Source organism: Octodon degus, unplaced genomic scaffold (genome assembly GCF_000260255.1).
Source record: "Octodon degus isolate 3935 unplaced genomic scaffold, OctDeg1.0 scaffold00032, whole genome shotgun sequence".
In the NCBI taxonomy this organism is placed as follows: Eukaryota; Metazoa; Chordata; class Mammalia; order Rodentia; family Octodontidae; genus Octodon; species Octodon degus.
Genome location: NW_004524608.1, coordinates 15,316,825 through 15,336,756, shown reverse-complemented (window position 1 = coordinate 15,336,756; position 19,932 = coordinate 15,316,825). Strand labels below are relative to the sequence as shown.

General features: G+C 45.8%; 1 protein-coding gene and 1 pseudogene across 2 annotated transcripts in view; one reads left to right on the top strand and one right to left on the bottom strand.

The window, feature by feature from the left end:
• Upp2 (uridine phosphorylase 2) overlaps positions 1–19,932 on the top strand; it is a 273,249-nt gene that overhangs the window by 141,812 nt on the left and 111,505 nt on the right. The window lies entirely within an intron of this gene.
• LOC101569322 lies at positions 18,246–19,051 on the bottom strand (annotated as a pseudogene).

The following is a 19,932-nucleotide window of genomic DNA, read 5'->3' as shown; positions in this document are numbered from 1 at the left end:
TTCTCCCCATGTGACTCTCCTTAGGCACACTCTATGTGTAACACGTTTAATTGGCAGGGGCTTGTGAGGATGACTTTCTCAGCTCTGGATTTCTTCCCTTCACTGGGCCTGGGGAAGAATGCTGAGGATCAAATGCATTTAATGTGTTATGACTCTAATTTCTTTCTCTGGTAGCTGAAAATGTAGCATTGTGAGAACGCTAGTACACATAGCAAAGTTCCTGAGAAATCTGTTGCGCATGCAAATTCCGGGGCCCATCCTCAGACACTCCAATTCTTAGGTGGGGTAGGGGAGGGCTTAGAAACCTGAAATATCAATGTCTTTCTTGGAAATGCTGATATAGGCATTCTTTGGAGCACATTTAAGAAAGTAGGAATAAAAGAAAGGGTCTGAGTAACCCTAAAACCTGAGCCCCTGAGCGATTCTTTTAAAACTTTGAAGAATCAGTCTTCTTTCATTTAAGCCACTGAAACAAGTTGGAACATCCCCCTCCATCAAACTTCCAGGATATAACCACAAGCTGACCCATGACAGAGCAGCGTTGTCATGTGAACTGCACGGGACAAGATAGTATCGGAAGTCGTTTAATGAGGAGGACAGACTCAAACTCTGGGAAAAATGCAAAGGTCTAAGTGGAAGTTTCCATACTTGCCACAAGGTGGCACCCTTTCGCATCAATTTGAAGCGTTCTGAGCGTTACCCATTTTGCTTCTTCTCAATATTAAATACGTCATTAGTTTTAAAACTGTGTGTTAATTTTAAAAGGATGCAAATAACAATGACTCAACAGGAGTAATTTCAAACTCACATTTCAGTCAAATTCTGACATGCTCTACGTGGAGGAAGTTGGTGAGATTTTCATTTTTCTCATAAAAAAGATAGTATCTGTTTCAGAAAGGGCTGGAAATTTGGCAAACTGAAAAATGTCACTCTAAGAAAGTTTCTTAAACGCATCACAAAAACTGACTCTTTGAAGAACCAGAAGCTGCAGTTTGGGTCATCAAAAGATAAAGCCACAGCACGTGGGAAAATGTCCTTTTTATTTGGCCTGCTGTTAGGACTATAAAATGAAAAAGAGAGGAAACAAAAGCTCTGGATAAACGGAACAGCACAGGGAAGACGTGGCCCAAACGTGGCGCGGGCCTCGCAAGTGCGGAGCACGCGCTTCTTTCCCCGCAGTCTGAGCGGTTGGCAAAGCAGGCCGCACAGCCTTGCACCTCTGCGGGGCATAGCCATACAAGGTCGCCGTGCACACGCAACTGCCGGGGTGGGGCAGCCGGTTGGGGGCAGCAGAGGCATCTTAGGGACGGGCCAGAGAAGGTGGCAAAGACCTCGAGCCCACGGAGAGCGCAGGTGATGAGGTTGGTGATTCTCGTGTGCTTTCGGCCACTTCTGTACAAACAGCGCCGTGGCCAGAGCCTGGCGCCAAGGAATTTCTGGGCTCATTTCAATCGGGAACAATGTGCCTAGAGGGAAGACCAGTGGCATCCCAGTGTTTCGAGGACACGCAGGAAAGTTGGTGCCACATCTTGCTCCCGCCCTCTTGCTTCAGTTTCCATTGGAAGAAAATAAGCCCCTGGGAGGCAAGAGGACACCAGGGGCTGTGCCAGCGACTTTCTCTCTTTTCCCAGTGTTTCTCCCATCGTGCTCTCTGTCAGGAGAGGAACTGGTGGGAAGGGAAAAGCTCTTGTCAAGAAGACTGACAGGTGCCATGAGCGCGGGCTTGGCTTTTAGAAATCTGTAGAGTGTAGGAGCAATTCCTAAAGTGTGCTTCTTTTTTCCTCTTTCTCATCCTCACCCAGGGGCACTTGGGCTGTGCAGCTCGTAGTGCTTGTGCTGCTTTTCCAGGAATATCCTTCTGCTCTCAAAGAGAGAAGGGGACAGCACAGCGCGTGGCAAGGGCCTCCAGCGGCTTCGAGGGGCGCTGGCCTTGGCCTGCTCTCTGTCTGGGCCGGCTCGCTGCCGGGAGCGCCAGGTGCATTCGCCTACAGGTTGCAGCACGTGCATCCCCACAACTGCAGCCCAGCACGTGCATCCCACAACTGCAGCCCTGCAGCCTGTCTGTGCCGGTTGTGGGAGGCGCTGGTGTGGTGAGCAGCTGGGGTCCTCAGCCTGCAGCCCGCGTGGCAACACCTGCTGCCCATAGCATTAGGCGGGGCTGCGGGGAGATGGGCCGCCCACAGCAGCCGCACAGCGAGCACAGACCTGGCCACCTGCTCTGCGATTGACTGCCGGGCCCTGTTTAGTATCCACAGCAGCAGGTCAGGTGGAGGCAAGCTGCCTAATGAACCTCTAAATTAAAACCATATCCCACACTGAGCATGATAAATGCCTTATCTTTGGGGTCTGTCGCACTGACGTGGGTTCATTAACTTAAGACTAGCACCGTCAGCTCTTAGAGCCAGAGCAGAAAAACATGGAGGGTTTAAGACGCAACTTTTTGATGCTTTTTTGTTTGCTTCCTTTTGCGTTGCATGGCGGATTTTGGGCTGGAAGACTGAGAATTCTGAGGATTCTAGCCCATGAGGAGGGAAGCGGGTGCTCAGCACGCTCTTCTGAGGCGAGGGACAGGGAGTTGGCTTACGTGGTCCCTGGACTCGTCCTGGGGCCCTGGGTAATGCACACCTTCACGTCACGCAGGAAAGCAACAAGAGTGTGGCTGCCCCGGGGCTTGGCCTTCGAGCCTAGCCTCAGCCCTGGGGAGCTTCCGCAGCACTCCTGTGCGCCCCTCTCCTTCTGCTGACATCCGCACAAGCGCTGTCAGAAATGAGTGCCACCTTAGAGGGGACCACACCTACGGTCTGAATGGCTCAATTGTAAAGCAAATGGTAAGGACAACTTGCCTTCACACATTTAAACGTTTGCTAGAAACTGATAATAAAACTAAACGTACTGTTCTCAGATCAAACTCAATTCATCACTTTCTCCTACTTAGATGTTATTAAAAATAAGTATTTCCTTAGAAATAACATTTCCTTTGAAGCAGATGTTGTGTTGACTGGTAGTTATATTTCCAGAAGCTTAGACATTGAGCATCACTTTCGATAATTAGCTGCAGTGCTCTAATGTGCAATACTGCGCCTCTGAGCTCTGTCTGGCTGTGTCACGGCTCATTGCTGGACCTCCACAGGCGCATGCGCTCATGGGTGGGGCTGCATGGGGGGCCCATACTCAACAGGGAATCAGTCCCCTGAAGAGCTTCGGTTAAAGAGGATTTGGTGGGGAGGCGGGTCCCTGGGGCTTGGCCTGGGCGTCTGTCCCTCACCCCGCCCCTTGGTGGCTCCCTGTTTCCCACCCCCGTGCTATGCACTGTGTTTCGCCGCCAGGCCCATCTGCCAAGCCAGCGTACCCTGGGGCCAGTGGACGATGGGCTGAAATCTCCGCAAACTGTGAGCCAAAATAAACTTCCCCACGTGGTGAGGGTCGGGTAGTGCGTCTCAGTGGCAAGAAGGAAGAAAGACACGTGGTCATGCTGGGCCTAGTCTAACCAGAGACTTGTGGCCCGCGTGCTGACTGCCTGGAGAAAGTCGTAGAATTAGCACATGTGGTGCTTCCCTCACTATGAGGGGGCAACTGTGCAGCGTTCAAATGGAGACACCTTTGAGAATATTGATAACTAATATTAATAACTTTCAGAAAACGTGGAAAGTAGGACCTTTTTACCTATAAGGGAAATTCTTTCCTTCCAAGTTTTTTTCTCAGAAAAGGAGATATAGATACTAAAATATATAGAGATAGAGATAGTATTGAAGTTCTCACAAAGTTTCTTATAATCCTGGTCATTCCAAGTTCATTTTTTAATAAAGAAAAACCACAAAACACTGTTTAATGAAGATTCACTACTCTGAAATTATTCAATCACTGCAAGTAATAGAAATAAATTTTTAGAAGGAAGAATGGAAATTTGACACAGACTTAGTAACTAGGCTAGACAACTGCCCCTCAAAATTTTAAATTTGAATTTTACAAACACTTAAAAAAACAAAAACGAAAATGGTAAAGTGATTGTTTTGTCAACTTACAGGGTTAAGTAGAAACTCTTACTAGTACAAAAGTTTGTGGTTTGGAAGAAAGTTTTCAGAGACATTATCAAATATAATTCAAAAAGGGCTGTCCTTCAGGCTACTGAAGAGTGTCTTGGACAATTCAGTAAAAGATTAAAAAGTTGCCATTGTGGTAAAGGAGACAGTGAAGTGGGAAAACATGTGTGGAGCAGGAACAAAATCATTCTGAAATGAGATTGGGAAACATTTTGAGTTAAACATTTTTCATATATGTTTATAAATATCAATGTATAATTCAGTTAACAGACTAAATATTGGTAGACATTCACATATTCATCTATATCCCTAAAAAACTATACATTGTATTAAATTGGCCCCAAACCTAATTTGAGATCTCCTTCCAAGGAATCATTTGTTTTTGGTGTCTTACATCTCGGTCATAGTCTGTTTGTGCTGCTAAAACACAACACCTGAGACGAGTAACATAAAGAAATCGGTCTCTTACATTTCTGAAGCTGGGGGAGTAGAGGAAGGCATCCCTAGTTTTGTTGTCTGACAAGGGTGTTGTCTGTGTTTCCAAGAAGGTGCCTTGAATGTCATGTCCTTCTGAGGGGCTGGTCCCTACACCCTCATGTGGCAGACAGCAAAATGCAAAAGGCAGAGATGGCAGGAGGCACTTGTTCCCAGGGGTGCAGGTGCACGTGATGACTCAGGCACTCCCAAGAGCCACACCTCCTAGCACTGCTGCCCTGGCACGAAGTGTCCATAGACTGGGGGCAAACCACTGAAGCTGTAGCACCAGGCCTGTGTACTCACCGTACAGGTCTGGGTTCTGTGTAGGGGGCTCGAGCAGGTTCCTGAGGTTAAGACCAGGAGGAGAAGTAAGCCTCCTGATTTTCTGTCTGGGGAGAAAATTCATCAGAACCCAGGTAGCAGGTGTGCTGGTGTGGATCCTGGGTGCTGTGTCTTCCTTGTCCTAAGCTTAGTTACTGTCTTGCAGAGCTGCCACCACAAATGCAGCAAGAGATTATGAGTACAAGCAGATCCTAAAGATTGCTGGATGACCGTTAGGGGCTTTACAACCAAAATTCTCTCCTGGCTCTGATGGATGGCCAAGAGGAAGTTCCTTTCTATCACAGACGTCTAAAAGGCATAGACCCAAGTGCTAACCTAATTTGTTGTTAAGGTGTCATTGTTAGAAGTGAGCCGCTGTGAACCTGCACAGAAGGCTGGGGTGGCCTCGTCTTCTGGTATCTAGCAGCACGGCCTCTGGTTGGGGTCGATAGCCACAATCTGCACAGACCAGCTCAGCAGCTTCAGGTGAGGCTCTGAAACTTTTCAAGGGAGTGAGAAGGCTTTCTTTCCAGAGTGGATGATCTTTCTTTTTGGTAATAAAAATAAAATGACAATGAAATATTTAAACAAAATAAATAGTATAGAAGACAAATACCTCTGCAGGAAAAGGCAACAGAAGGCAGATATAGGCTAAAGTATAAAGGAACCCTATGACTTGTGGGATCTCATGCCAAAAGGAAACTGGGTCTTCCATTAACTGTGGACTTCAGCTTTGGGGATTTGTGAGTAGGAAAGAGGGCCTGTCTTAGTTGCTTTTCTAGAAAATGCCCAACACCCTAAGTTAAAGGAGGAAAGGCTTTATGTAGCTCACAGTTTGTAGAAGGTTCAGTCTATGAGCTGGCTCCAGGGCAGGATGGCTTGGCAGAGGGGCAACTGTGCATGGTGGCAGAAGGCAGCAAAAGCAGCAAGAGAAGAGGGAGACAAGCTTCTTTTAGCCCCTCGTATTGTATCCAGGCTATGAGGGTGAGGGCAGTGCCAAGCCAGTTAGTGAGTGGACTGTTCCAGGAATCACCCACCCTCAATCACAGAACTGCACCATCGATCAATCACACAGCCTAGATTTAGCCACCTCTGCAAAAGCCCCATTGTTATGGTTTGTGTCTAACGGTCCTCCCAAGCCTCATGCAGTTATGGGATGGACTTCTGGAGTTTGTGATTTATGCATGATCCAGTGCTGGGATTATGAGTGTGAGTGCTACTGGGATTATGGGTGTGAGTGCTACACCTAGCCTGGGGTGGATGGCCTGAATGCAGCTTAGGGACATAGGTTTGCTCTCTGTTGCCATTGTTGCTGTTACTCCTCTCTTTTGCTCTTGCTGTTTTGCTATTTTCTGGTGCCATGAACTGCTGCCATCTGCTGTGTGACAGTCTGCCTTGGAACCAGCTGAGTATGGACTGGAACCACAAACTGTGGGCTAAATAAACCTTTCTTTCCTCAGTTCTGGGTGTTGGGTATTTTGTCCCAGCAATGAGAGAAAAGTAACTAAGACACCCATGAGGCTGCATGAGGCTTTAGGGGGGCATCTAGACACAAACCATAATAGGACCTGAGTGGAGAATTCACTTACTTAAGGTTGTCCAGTTGCACGAAGGGGTTTCAGAATCAAAGAACCTGTCCACTAGAGTCCAGATCTATGCCAGACATTGTGCAAGGGCTTGGGAAAAGTAAATCATCTGCTCTCGATGGCCTTTAGCTCAACTAGAGACTCCATCCTCTCAGTTTTCTCTTTAAAGGAACTTCAGAGATGTTGAGGCACAAGGACGAGGCTTGGGGATAGTAAGGGGTGCAGAGATGGGAACCCAGGGCGCTGAGCTAGCTACAGGACCCCTAAAGTTAGTTTGCTCCCTCACTCCCTTTTACTGAGGACCCACTTGCAAGCACGTGGCTTTGACACTTGTCCTCCTTCCTTGCTCTAGTGATCTGTATCCCGTACAGCCAGCTGATCATTTTGGTGGACTTTGTAGAACTCACTCCAATCACAACTTTACTATTGGAAGGCTATGAGACAAAACCAAGAAAGTAGACTCTATGTCCGCTTCAATCAGGAGTTTCCAATTCCTCCACATCTGGTTTGCTTTTCAGTGTTGAGACTGAATCCAGGGCTTTGGGCATACTCAGCAAGTGAACTCCATCCTAAATCCCTTATTCTGTTTCTTTAAAATTGGAACTCACAAGATATGAAATCACACATGCTGGTGAGACCATGGAGAAAAAAATCAACCCTTGGACATTGTTGGTGAGAACGTAAACTCATTCAAGCACTGTGGAAATCAGAATGGAGATTCCTCATAGAAAGGAACCTAGAAATTCCACTTGGCCTGACTATTGCCTGTGTATGCATCTTCCCAAAAGAGATAACAACACTGGGCCCAGGGAGATGGCTCAGTAGAATAAGCACTTCCCTGGCAAGCGCAAGGGCCTGAGTTCAATCTCCAGTTCTGTGAAAAAAAAAAAAAAAAAAAAAAAGATAACACTGTATTTCAGTGATATTTGCATATACATGTTTATAGTACATAATTTATAATTGATAATTCTTAGAAGCTGCCTATATCAACAGATGAAGGAAAAAAGTGTGATATTTACACACAATGGAATGCCACTGTGCCATAAAGGTAAACCTGAGTTATTTGTTTAAAAAAAAAAAAAAGGAAATACCTTGAGATTATAATGTTAAGTGCAATAAACTAAACACACAATTTTAAATGCTGTATAGCTTCTATTGATAATCCCACTGCATAAACACAAAGCAAAACAAAAGATAGATATCAAGAAGAGAGACAGATCATTTCAAAGGGGAAGGGGAATAAGAAGTGGAGGGAGGGGAGAGAAACAGGGCCTGCTCCTTTCACGAGACACCTGAGCCATCAGGAAGTTCCAGGGGAGAACTTGGGGAGCTGCACACGATAGGGACACTGCGATGAATGGAGAGCAAGCCAAAGAACTGAGAATCTCTGGTTTAGGGATGAGAACGCTAGCCTGTGTTCTCAGAGCTCCAAGCTGCTGTGCAGAAGAAAAGATCATGGATTCTGGCTTAGCAGGAATCAGAACTGAGCACAGTTTAGAGCAGGCTGGGGTAGCACTGGGGGTTTCTTATCCAGAAGTATTCATGGAGTGGGTGAGCAAGCTATTTCAGGGAGGCCATCGAGAGGTCTCCTCCCAGGGAGACTGTCGGGCAAGGCCTGGGCTGTGCTGAGGATTCCAGAGAGCCTGCCTTGGAGGAGCCTCTTCCATAGAAAGGATGCCTGAGAGAGGACCATTTCGGTTTTGTTTAAAACTGAAATCACTTGGTTGAGTAAAACACTGGATTTTGAAGACAGGATGCAAACAGGCAGCAGACTAAGGTGCACATGACACAGAACAGGGGTGGTGTGGGAGCAGTGGGAAGGATGGCAGTGGCAGGTGTAGCCACCTAACTTTTCCTCCAGAGGCGGATGTCCTGGGGAGCTCAGCATGGTGTGGACAGAAGAGTGAAGAGTGTGGTTCTGGGGGCTGCTGCTGCGACTGCAGGACTGTGCAGGGACTGTGAGCATGGCCCGAGGAGGGGTCAAGGGTCCAAAGCAGGGGTTATCGATTATGATGAAGGCCAGGGCCTGGAAATCCTTGAGTCCTGTCTTCCTGGAGTAAAGTCTCTTCTAGTGTTTGGGCTGCTAAATAGCAGTGCCCTTTTATTTGACAAGCAGCACACATTTCTTTGAGGGGGGCCTCAGAGAGGCCAAATGCTCTGGTAGGGAGCACACAATAGCAGGGCCCTTTCCTGACCTCTTTCATCTCTGCAGCCATAGCCCTAACAGGCTTTTAAGGGAAATAGCACGTTCCCGTTGGTGTTTGCCCTCAGCCTACCCAGACTAAGCCCTCAAAAACCCTCTCTATAATTACCCCAGGAGGCTAGAGGTCACTTACAACAGCCAGCATAGGCGACACCCAGCTGTTCCCATTTCAGAGCTCACCCTAAAGTCTGCCCTGAAGCATTTCCAGACATGATAGGGAGCTACAGTTGGGGAACTTGGAGGGCAGTTTTGTTTTTTTTTTAATATATTTGGTTGTTAAAGGGTCTCACTATGCAGCTCGGACTCATGGAGATCCTGTTCTCAGCCTCCACAGCGCTGGGATTGCAGGCATGCACCATTGCTCCTGGACTCTGGAAGGCTCAGCCTGCCCTGGGAGCAGGGCTGGTGCAGCATGTGGTGCCAGTCCCTGTGCTTGCCTGAGCAGGCGCTGTAGTCTGCTGAGCTCTCTTGCCAGCCCCAAGGTCAGTATTTCTGGGCTAAATGAAGGCATTAGCTTCTGAGGTAGGCCTGGACAAGCCAGGTTCCTGCAGGGAGGGGTGCAGCTGCACTTCCAGGCAGACCTTGCAGCCTGCCTGAGGGCCGACTTTGGGTGCTGCCTCTGTGGCCTGGGCCAGCTTGCAGCGAGCACAGTTACCTGCTCTCCCTCCTTGTACATTCGGTTGAGCTCCTTGGGAGGGAGACTGAGATGTGACCCAGGTTGCTACTATGATGACTGAAGGGAAGATGCTTCAGACAGGGGTGTTGAAAAGACACTGATTTTCCACAAAGGATCCCCCAGGAACACCAGCTTGCCAGCATGTCGCCCCTTGCTTGCAAAGGGACAGGAAGCCGGCAAGTGGGCTATTCCCCAGCTGTTATCATGTAAACTGATTCTGGGGACAGGAGGGTTTAACAACCAGCTTGCTGCACACAAGGTGAACCTGCAAACTGCTGCCCTCTGTGTTAAAATTCTAGGGGCCTCAGAAGCCCCCCTTTTGAAGTGACTGCCATATTAGCCTATGCCAAGATTTAAATGCTACCATTAGGACGGATTCACTGGATTTTAGCATAAATTTTACCCTGAGGTTCTCTTTGAAATGTAGTTTCACCAGGATGCAGTGAATTAATCTATTGGCTTATTCCATCTGAAGGCTAAAAGCGGTAGGAGTCCGAGAAGCAGCCAAAGACAACCAAGTGCTTCCAGTTGGAGAACGGAGAGCCAGGATCCACCTTTCCCTCCTCCAGGACCTGCCCCAGGCCAACACAAACTTAGTTTTACAAAATCTCCTGGCTTTGGAGACCCAGACCCCAGAGTAAAGCTTCAGCTTTTGAGGTGAATACTTGCCCAGCCCAGCTTTATGTGGGGACTCCTGGAATCTAGAAGTTTAAGTATGGTCACCATTACAGGCTTCTAATCCTGAGCTGCTCGGGCCAGGGTCCCTGTTGCATCTGTACCTTCAGCACCTTTGTCATTGAAGTTGGCTGGAGAATCTCAAGTCTGAGGCTGCTCAGTAAGCTTCACTCAGCAGAGCAGCAAAGGCCTCCCTTCCTGTCGCAGCGCAGAGGCCACCATCTGACTCCAGCTACCTCACATGCGCAGCGCAGGCTTTGGTCTTGCCTTTGCGTGGTTCAGGTGCCGCAGAGGAGAATGGAAACTGGAGATGCAAGCCCATTTCCCCCAGAGAAACACTGAGGCTTGCTGTGTGCCTGAGGACTCTAGGAACATGTCTTATAAACCTAGCCTGAGAATGTGCGGGGGCTGACAAGGAAACAATGGGGAAGCCCCATGCCATGGCCCATCAAGCTGCTCCTGTGTCAGGAACTATCCAGCTCTGTTCTTATCTAAGGAGCAGCTCACTCAAACCAGCCTTACTATTCTCCTTCAGTCTGAAGTGGAGGTCATTGGGAGAGGCCCAGGCCTTGCCAGCCCAGCCTGGTGAGCTTGGTGCTACTGCTGGGTAGTCCTGTACCAGGGGGAGTTGGGTGAGTGGGAAGTCCCCATCACTTTTCTGGAGAGGGACAGGAAGCAGGGCAGGGACTTGGATAGGGGCCACCCCCAGCCTGGCATCAGATGGAGTCCTGGGAGTGGGGAGGCAGAGACTCAGAGAAGAGCTGTCTAACCCTGGACTTCTCTTCAGTTGAGTCTGATTTATTGGAAGACTGCTCTTTTCAGGTGCAGTGCTGGAAGCTGAGGCTACCTAGAGCTCTAAGAGGCTGGGAAGCTGAATCTAGGGGTCCCGGATCTAGACTTGGGCTGTGCCGTGCAAGGTTGTGGATCAGTATGCTCTCCCAACCTTCTGGTGCTTGAGGAACTCCTTTATTTCATAATTTCCTGGTAGATTTCCATTCAGGCACCACATCCTGTTGCTGGGAGCACAGCCTGACGAGTGGGGTCTCCCTGGGCTTGATGTGTGGGTGCGACGGGGTTTTCGCAGCCAAAGGAATTTAACTAACCTGTCAGTCAGTGTCAGTCAACTTGATCTGCCAGATGTCTTAACACTGTATAAAAGGCATGAAATGCTCCAGCAAAGGGATTGTTTGATTCAGAGCTCTTCTTATTTTGCATTGGAAGCAGTTGTTCAAATATACAGGTGCTGGCGCTGGTTTTCCTCTCATAAACAGCCATTATTCTTTACTTTTTCTTTTTCTTTCTTTCTTTCTTTTTTTTTTTTTTATTTTGTGGATTTGTTTTTATTAACTGGGATTTAGGGTGTGGGCTGGGAAATGTCACCTTGGGGCACTCCCCTCTCTTGCCCCCAGGGAATGTCCATTCTAATCCTCCTGGGCTGTTCTGTGAAGCTTTTTTTCTTTTTTCTCTTGTGCTGCCCTTGCTGGCAGCAGCCTCCTCAGGCCCAGGACTGACTGGCTCTTCCTTGGAAGAAAATTTTCTCTTTTTCTTGGGGACACTTCTGGCTGCCTCTTCTGGTTCACTAGCTGTTTCCTCCTTGGATGAAGATTTGTTCCTCTTTTTGGGTAGACTTGGGCTGCCACTAGCTGTCTCTTCCAGGTTAAACAGACATTATTCTAAGCTACTGGCATAGGTAATGTCCAGGAATTTTTTTTTTCTTTTTTTTTCTTCAGACAAGTCCTTGCTGGGCAGCTCATGATGGCCTTGAAATCACTATGTAACCCAAACTGGCCTCAAACTCATGGCAATCTTACTGCCTCAGCCTCCTGAGTGCTCAGATTAAAGCCTCCGGAGTGCTGGCCATGGCACATACCTGGCAATTTTCACCCCAAACCTATGCTAATGAATTTTAAAGGACAATAACTGTGTTAAATAATTGTTCAAACATTACCGATCAGTTGAAGATGCCCTTTCTGATCTGACATGCATGTTGCTTGCACAGTCGAGGGCTCTGGAACCTACACTTTAAAAGGAACCTGGTTCCTAAGCATGGGGAGTAGAAGCAATTACTTAAAAAGAAAAAACCCAGTGTGCCTTCCTTGGTCTACAAAATTAATGCATTATTATTAGAGAAGACATAGAAAAAAGTCATCAGAGTCTCGTAAGCCATTCTCCAAGATCCGTAGTGTGACATATTCTGTTACTTGAGTTACATTTTATGTTTTCTAGGGTTTCTTCAAGTGAAATGCAAAGTCTTTCCACTTAACCTGAGGACATAATTACAAACACCGGCTCACCACTACAGGCCTGCACGTGCCTGGCAGGGATGTCACGAATGCATCCTTGTGCACAGCCCCGGTGGGGCCAACAGCAGCCCTGGCCCGGCTCAGAGCTCTTGACATCCGTGTTCACTGTCAGTGCATTAGTGCAAGCCTACTGTGTGCTGGAGGGAAGCTGTCGCCTGGTGTAGACTGCAGCCAGCGTACAATTTTATGTCCAGACTCTGAGCCGAAAAGTTTGCTGGCGCTTATCTGTTCCTAAGCTGCTGTAAGTAAGGCTTGGAGAAGCTCACAGCCCCCAAATCAATCAAATATAGATTGTGACACGGATGCTGTGAATATAAATGTTTATGGAAAGGCAAAGGAAGATAAGCCGAGTTACTTTTAAGTTCTCAACACGTCAGTGTCCTGTCCCTGTGGGCAGAAGATAAATATTCATTGAATGAATCAAAAAGTGGCGAACGGTTGAAGGGGGCACAGTCAAAATCCACGTTTCCAAATCCAAATGAGTTTTCTTCACAGTGACAGGAACCAGACAGATAGTCAAGGAGACCCCAAGGTCTTCCGTGTGTTCTTGAAAAGGAAGCGATGCATCTCCAACAGACCCCTGGCTCAGTTTGAAGTCTGTCTGGCCCCGAGAAAGTTTCTTATTTTCAAACTGATTTATTTCCTTGAATCTCAGATTCTTTTTCTTATCAGTGAGACCACCAGGCTCTAACCTGACATAAGAGGTAGAAATGTCACAATTCTTATAAAGACAAGATATTAATTTTCTAGGGCTATTGTAATAAAGTATCACAAACTGGGTAGCTTAAAACAATAGTTTATAATCTTAGTGTTTTGAATGCTAGAAAGGAGTCTGAAACTAAGACCCTAGCTAGCAGGTGGAGAGGGGTCCTGGTCCATGCCTCTCTCTCAGCTTCTGCATTGGCCAGAGTGTCAGGCACTCCTTGGCTTGTAGCTGCACCATTTCTCTCTCTCTCTCTCTCTCTCTCTCTCTCTCTCTCTCTCCCCTCCCCCTCCCCCTCCCCCTCCCCTTCCCTCTCCCTCTCCCTCCCTGTCTCTCTCTGTATTTAAAACCAGAAAGCTTTTCTGCTCAGAGTCTTCCCGTAGAATTGTACATTGGTTGCACTTTATGCTGGAGAATAGGATTCTTCCTGCATGGTCCATAGTAGGTCACCTTTATTATAGGACACCAGCCATACCAGATTAAGTGCCCACTCTACTTCAGCAAACCTCATTTTAATTAATTACACTTGCAAGACCTTATTTCAAAATGAGGTCACCTTAGGAGGTACTGGAGATGAGGACTTGGATACTTTAAATTTGAGGTGGGGAAATGGGGGTTGGGATATAATCGAACTTCAATGGAATGCGAAAATATCTGATTCCATCCCATAATAAATGTTGCCAATGCACGTAGAGTAGCATCTTAGATAGTTCTGCTCTATGATGGCAGGCTCACAGGAACTTTGAGAGAAACCAAGGCATCAGGAATGCATCCACAAGGGTGAGACATTTCTGTTTTTATTTTCCATTTCTGCTCCAGCAGCCTGTGTCCCATTGTTATTCTCCAGACCAATCTCGTTTGCAGGCTTCCAAACTTGAAGCTCTTCTGAATAAATGATAGGATGCTTGACTGGCTGTGTCACCTTAAGCCAGTCAAGCTGGGTCAGCAACTGCACATGGAGGGTGGCTTGTCACCAGGAAGAATCTGCCTGTCCTTCTTCAGATGAGCTCTAGTCTTCATGTTCACCTTGGATGACCTCTCCTGGTTTTCAGCTCAGATCCTTCAGCCTCCAGCATAGACTCTTCAGCCTCCCATTGCAAACCCATCAGGCTGACACAGGCTGACATGTCATGCTCCGTCATGTGGCTCTGGGTGGCCACTGTAAGCCAGTCTTGTAAATTCTTATGCATTTGTCTATCTTGTACTATCTCTGTTTTTGCAGTAAGCACTGACAGGTACACATGATTTAGTGTCTTTATAATACTAAATTAATTTCCTGTATTTTGTACAAGTGAGCGCTTTCTACCTACCAGGTTTTCTTTTCTTAATATTTATTTATTTATTTGTTTATTGTGTGTGTGTGTGTGTGTGTGTGTGTGTGTGTGTGTGTCCAGCTCAGCCCACCAGGGGACGGGGCTGGCTGGCATGTGGTGCTGGGGGATTGAACTGCGGTCCCTGTGCGTTGCTAAGCTTGTTCTAAATAGGTGCTTTAGACCACTGAGCCATCTCACCAGCCCTACCTACCTACCAGGTTTTCAATAAGACTTCAATGCATATAGACGCAGGAAAAAAATATTCCACACAGGTTAAAATGATGTGGGATTGATTTTTTTCTTTATTTTAAAATTTTTATTTTTTAAAGAGAATAAAAAATAGCAAAAAAGAGATAAAACATTGAAAACAATATAGAGTTTCACTAAACAAAATGATAGGAATTCAACAATGTTGCTATATTGCATATTGTTGTCTTCAAAGTAGTTGCTCAGATTACCAGATATAAGCATGCAAAATTATAAAAAATTAAAAAGAAGATAGAAAAAAAAACCTTAAGCACTAACTGCTCCTTTCGCCAGGCCAGCAGACATCAGCAGTGCAGTTATCCAAGCTCTCGTGTGTGTATGTATATATTTCTGTTTCTCTCTCTTTTTTCTTCTTTCCTTCTGTCCCTCATCCCAGTTGTCCTTCCCTTTGATTTTTTTAAAGCAGGAATGCGTCTTTAGAATAAGAGCACAGGAACATGCTTGACTTCAAAGAACTGGATTGGGAAGACTTTTATTGTAATAATATGAAGACAACCAAAACGAAGACACCTTGTGCCATGCATTTGCTGGTGTCCTTGTCATCCCCCGGGCAGACGCTGAAATAATACATATTTTGTACTATACAGTTAACAGTAGACAGACAGCTGATATTTTTTCCAGTTCAGTTATTCATATCTTAGCCCTGCTGTAGAAAGAAGTCATTTCCTTCTTTTTACTGCAGATGAAAAGAGGAGTTTGTGTTGTTGTTCACCCTTGAGCTGCAACAGCCTGTGGCTAACATCCATTTGCCGAATCTCATTGGGAAAGAACTTTTTTCTGTTATTGTTTTGCTTTCTGGCCTCCCAGAGATATCATTGTCAAGTGTGGGAATTGGATGCTCCACTGGGGGCTTCTATAAAAGATGGTAAAGAAGAGAGGGCTGCACTTGTACAGTGCTTGGTCAGGATTTCACTTCATCCCTGGGGACAAAGAACCACAACAGTTTCCACCAGGGCAGCCATGGCTTTCCCCAGGCAGGAAATGCTTTCCTGAGGGAGCTGTGGGGCTCTCACATGGCACTGAGGGGGTCTAGTCCATGTTGGCGGGGTGCACTGTCCCCAATTAAATCAATTATTTGGGTGATCTTCATCACTCATGGCAGAAGACTTGAGCTGTCAGGACCAGCTTTCGCAAACCTATTTGGGTCTGTGGTTTAAGCCTCTGGTGCTCTGTGAGTTTCTGAGCAGAGGCAGGAAAGGGACCTGGGAATATGCGAAAGTCCACTTTCCAAATCAGTAATGGGTTCTGACTAAGCAGTGGACCCATGTGAGGTGGGGGGCTTCCCTCTCTCCCCAGTCAGAAGGAAGTGTGTCTGCTCCACCTCCGGCACTAGCAAATCTATGTCAACAAGAGCAAGATTCTTCATAGCTCTTATCTCTACACCTGTAAGATGAAGTGGAGGAAACAGATGGTTTTCAGTGTTTATGAAGCCAATTTGAAATATCAGACACTGTAGCAAGTATTATTTCAACTAATCCTCATAACCCACCTTTTATGACAATTAAGGTAGGAAGAGGCCAAGTAACTTCCCCCAGGTCACAGATGAAAAAAATTAGATTTTCAAAAACCTGAGATTCTCTAAGCTCTCTCCTGACTATAATTTTAATGGTTATTACTGAAAAAAAAAAAAACAAAAACAAAAACAAAACTTGAAGTACTAACTAAAGCTCAGGTTAATTTAGATTATTATTATCTAAAGTACACAAACTAGCAGCATGGGTATTAGCTGATATCTTTGAAGAAATACAGAATCTCAGATTCCACTCCAAATTTATGAATTAGAATCTGCATTCTAATTGCAGATTTGATTTATTCTATTAAAATAATCAGATTCTGAGGTGGGATTCACACACCTATAAAAGTCTGAGAGACACTGAGCTAAGGCCAACTGAAGGCCAGAAACTGCAAGGAATTTCTGATTTCTCTCGTCTTTGGTGAACCCTGAGGGCCCTGGTCTGAGGCGCCTGGGAAGGAGCATTCTGCCTTTATTCGCAAGTTCGCTTGAAGCCATTTACCTACGTGGGAAATGCTGGGTTTTGTGTTTTATTTCTCATCCAAGTTGTGTTTCTGGCTTTCAGCTCTCCCAAAAGGAAGCCTCTAGTAACCAGACGTAGTAGAGCAGGAGTAAAAAGTGATCCTGGTAGGCTGATTGCAGGAGGGAGACCACTGTGCAGGGATGAGCGGCTGTGCGGGATGAGGCTCTCCAGCATCCTTCTGCAGGCGGGAGAGACTGCGCGCCACGTCTCCCACTGTTGCCCTTCTTTATTTAACAGTGATTCCTCACAAAAGCCTTCTATGGAAAGAAAATTGGATTTCTAACTCTATTTGTTCAAAACTCACCTAACATTATAATGGCCCTAGTTGGATTGTCTGTATCAACTCATCAGTAGTAAACTACCAATTTCTGGATAAATTATCTAGATTTTCTTATGTATGACTAGCATTACCATTGCAGAAAGGGGAAAAGAAGGAAGAAATAGAAATCCATTAATAAAAATAGATATCACATATGCCTTGCTGCACTCTCTAAGCTTCAGTGTGCTGGATAAATTTAGGGTTTCCGTGTCTGAGTGTTATTTTTATCGCACCTGTGTTTGTACTTGAGGAGTGTTCTGTTATGGTGGTACTTTCAGCAAGTGGGTCACTGGAGAAGAATGCAACCCACAGCACTCACTCTGAAGTGCCAGTTGCACTCAGAATGAAGTAAAAGTATCCTTTAATCTAACAGTGACTGTCCCTTGCTTTCTCCTTTGCAGTAGAGTCTGCTTCCCAAATATGTTAGGGATTCCCTGCCAGGCATGCCCAGCCTTTTGTTTTGTCTGCCAGCACTGAGTGAAGCGGAATCTTTTGGGGTGCATATTATTATTATTATCATTATTTTGCTATTGAGATTTCATTTTATTAAAAAAATTTAATGTCAAACTGAAACAAGAATTAAGCAAGATCCGTTTACCCCACCTGCATTTCATAAAGCATCTTACCAAAGGGAGTGTTACATGCATATCAGTAAACAGTGACAGTTCAATCTAAAATCAGATATTCAGAAAAATAAGTAAATAGTAAATGCAAAAAATAGTAAATGCATTTTATTTCATATTTTAAAAATATAGATTTTTTTGGCAATTTATAAATAAATTTCTACTGTAATAGTAACATGTTCCTTTGAACCAGGAGAATATAAACAAAATTTCATTTGCAAACCCAAGCAGCATGCTTTGTGTAAGGATACTTCACCTTAATGCATAATTTTTTTTTTTTTTTTTTTTTGGCAGAACCGGGGATTGAACTCAGGCTCTTGTGCACGCCAGGCAAGCACTTATTCTACTGAGCCATCTTCCCAGCCCCATAATCTTGCTTTCTAAAAAGATTGCTGCTCCAATCAGTTGTACAACCACTTAGTTACAGCCAGGTTCTGTCTGCCCAAAGTGGTCCTCATAGAGAAATCACTGCAACCATCTCACACTCTTCCCAGTGATTTTCTGCAGGCAGAGGACTTGCTGCAGGGCAGAGACCAGCAGACCAGCCTGGCCTCTGTGTGGATCGGCCCAGCGCCTGCAGAGCAGGCTGGTGTGGAGGGAGGCAGCTGGCTCAGACCTGCATGCAGCACTGGCTTGAGAAACAGAGAGGCTACAGTTTCTCAATGAATGAGAAATTCATTCATTGAGAAATGATAGCACCCACCTACTGAAAATTAATGATCTTAGGGATCTTTGTTTTGGGTTTTTGCATTTGAAGTGCATCTAAAACTTCTTCGCAATCCACACTCATTCCCTCTGCCCAGCGGCCAATGGTGACCGTCCTATCCAAGTGCTGGCTTTCAGGCCAGTCTTTCTTCAGATGTTCCACTGAGCCACAAAGTTTGCAGCCACCACCATCTGTATAAAGTCCTTTGGGGTTGTCAGGACAAGATTGGGAAAGGTGCCCCCTGTCCGCACAAACAAAGCATTTTGCAAAAGGAAATTCACCAAGAGCTGAGCCCACCTTAGCCCTGGACCTGGTTAATCCATGCTCTGTGCACCCACAGCGGTAACTTTTCCTGATGCCCATGTCTTGGTTTGCAAGGGCAGCTGGGCAGTCAGCAACCCCATGGCCAGGTTTTCCTTAATGGAAACACAGCCTGGTGTTTTTCTCAGCTGCTTGTCTTTTTAATCGCCTTCCTGAGAACTGTTTTTCCTTAAAGCAACTGTGATTTCTTCTCTCATCTCCAGGCTGTCTGTGGCTGTTACCTACCCAGTGGGAGCCACCTGGGTGTTCAGTCTCAGGTATTCCACAAATCCATTCATATCTTCATCTAAGTACTCTTTTTTCTTGTTATAGTTTGCTTGGGGTGTGTCATTTTTCAAGGACAGCCTACTAGCTCCAGGTTGTGGATGCTTTGGCACGTTTGAGCGTGTCCACTATTGGGACACCTCTTTCATGTCCTCCCAAGAGGTGGCAGGCAGAGGCCTCTTGCTGCGTGTGGTGGTAACTCGTGTCCACCATGTCATGGCTTCTCCTGGGGGGAGAGCTGCTCAGTCGCGTGTGGTCCTCCAGAGCAGCTGGGGGTGCATATTAAATATATATTATAATGTATATAAGTATCAAACTTTCTTTTAAAAATATATTTATAATTATACATTTTAAAAAAGAGGACAAGTGGCCAGTGGGCTGCAGGTTGGACACATCTACAATATTTCTAGTGTTCACAACATGTTATAACCCCCACCTTTTTTTTTTTTTTTTTTTTAATCTTTTTGAGACAGAGTCTCACTATGTAGTTTAGGCTGGCCTTGAACCACAGTGATCCTCCTGCCTCACACTCCCTAGTCCTGGGATTACAGGCATGGGCCACCATGCCTGACAACTTTGTTATTTTTATGTGCAAAGATATCTCATGAATATAATAGGATGAGCTGTGGTGAGAAAGTTTAGGCTGCAAAGTGTCTATTTTACTAGACATGTGGCCAAGGATTAGTCATTAAGTCTTAAGACACACTTCTCTTATTTACAAGATAACAGTATTTCTGTTGCTTGTATAGTTTTTTTTTTAAATGTATTTAGTACAGAGTCTATAGGATTTCATTATACCTATCAGACTTGTAGTGATCCTTCCTCTTTTTCAGTCTTCCAAGTCCTCGGATTACAGGTGTGCGCCACCATGCCCAGTCTCAATTGCTGTCTCAGAGAACCCTGGGGGTGGGGCCAGCACAGCAGGCTGGGGATAGAACCCCTGGCCCTTGCATCTGCTAAAGCAGGAACTTTAATCCGCTGAGCTATCTGGTTGCTTGTGTAATTGAAACTAATAATTGTTAACTTTCCAGGGCTTTGATTTTCTTACCTGTTGAGTAGAGCTAATAGCTACTCAGCCTAACCCGGTAGCCATATATAT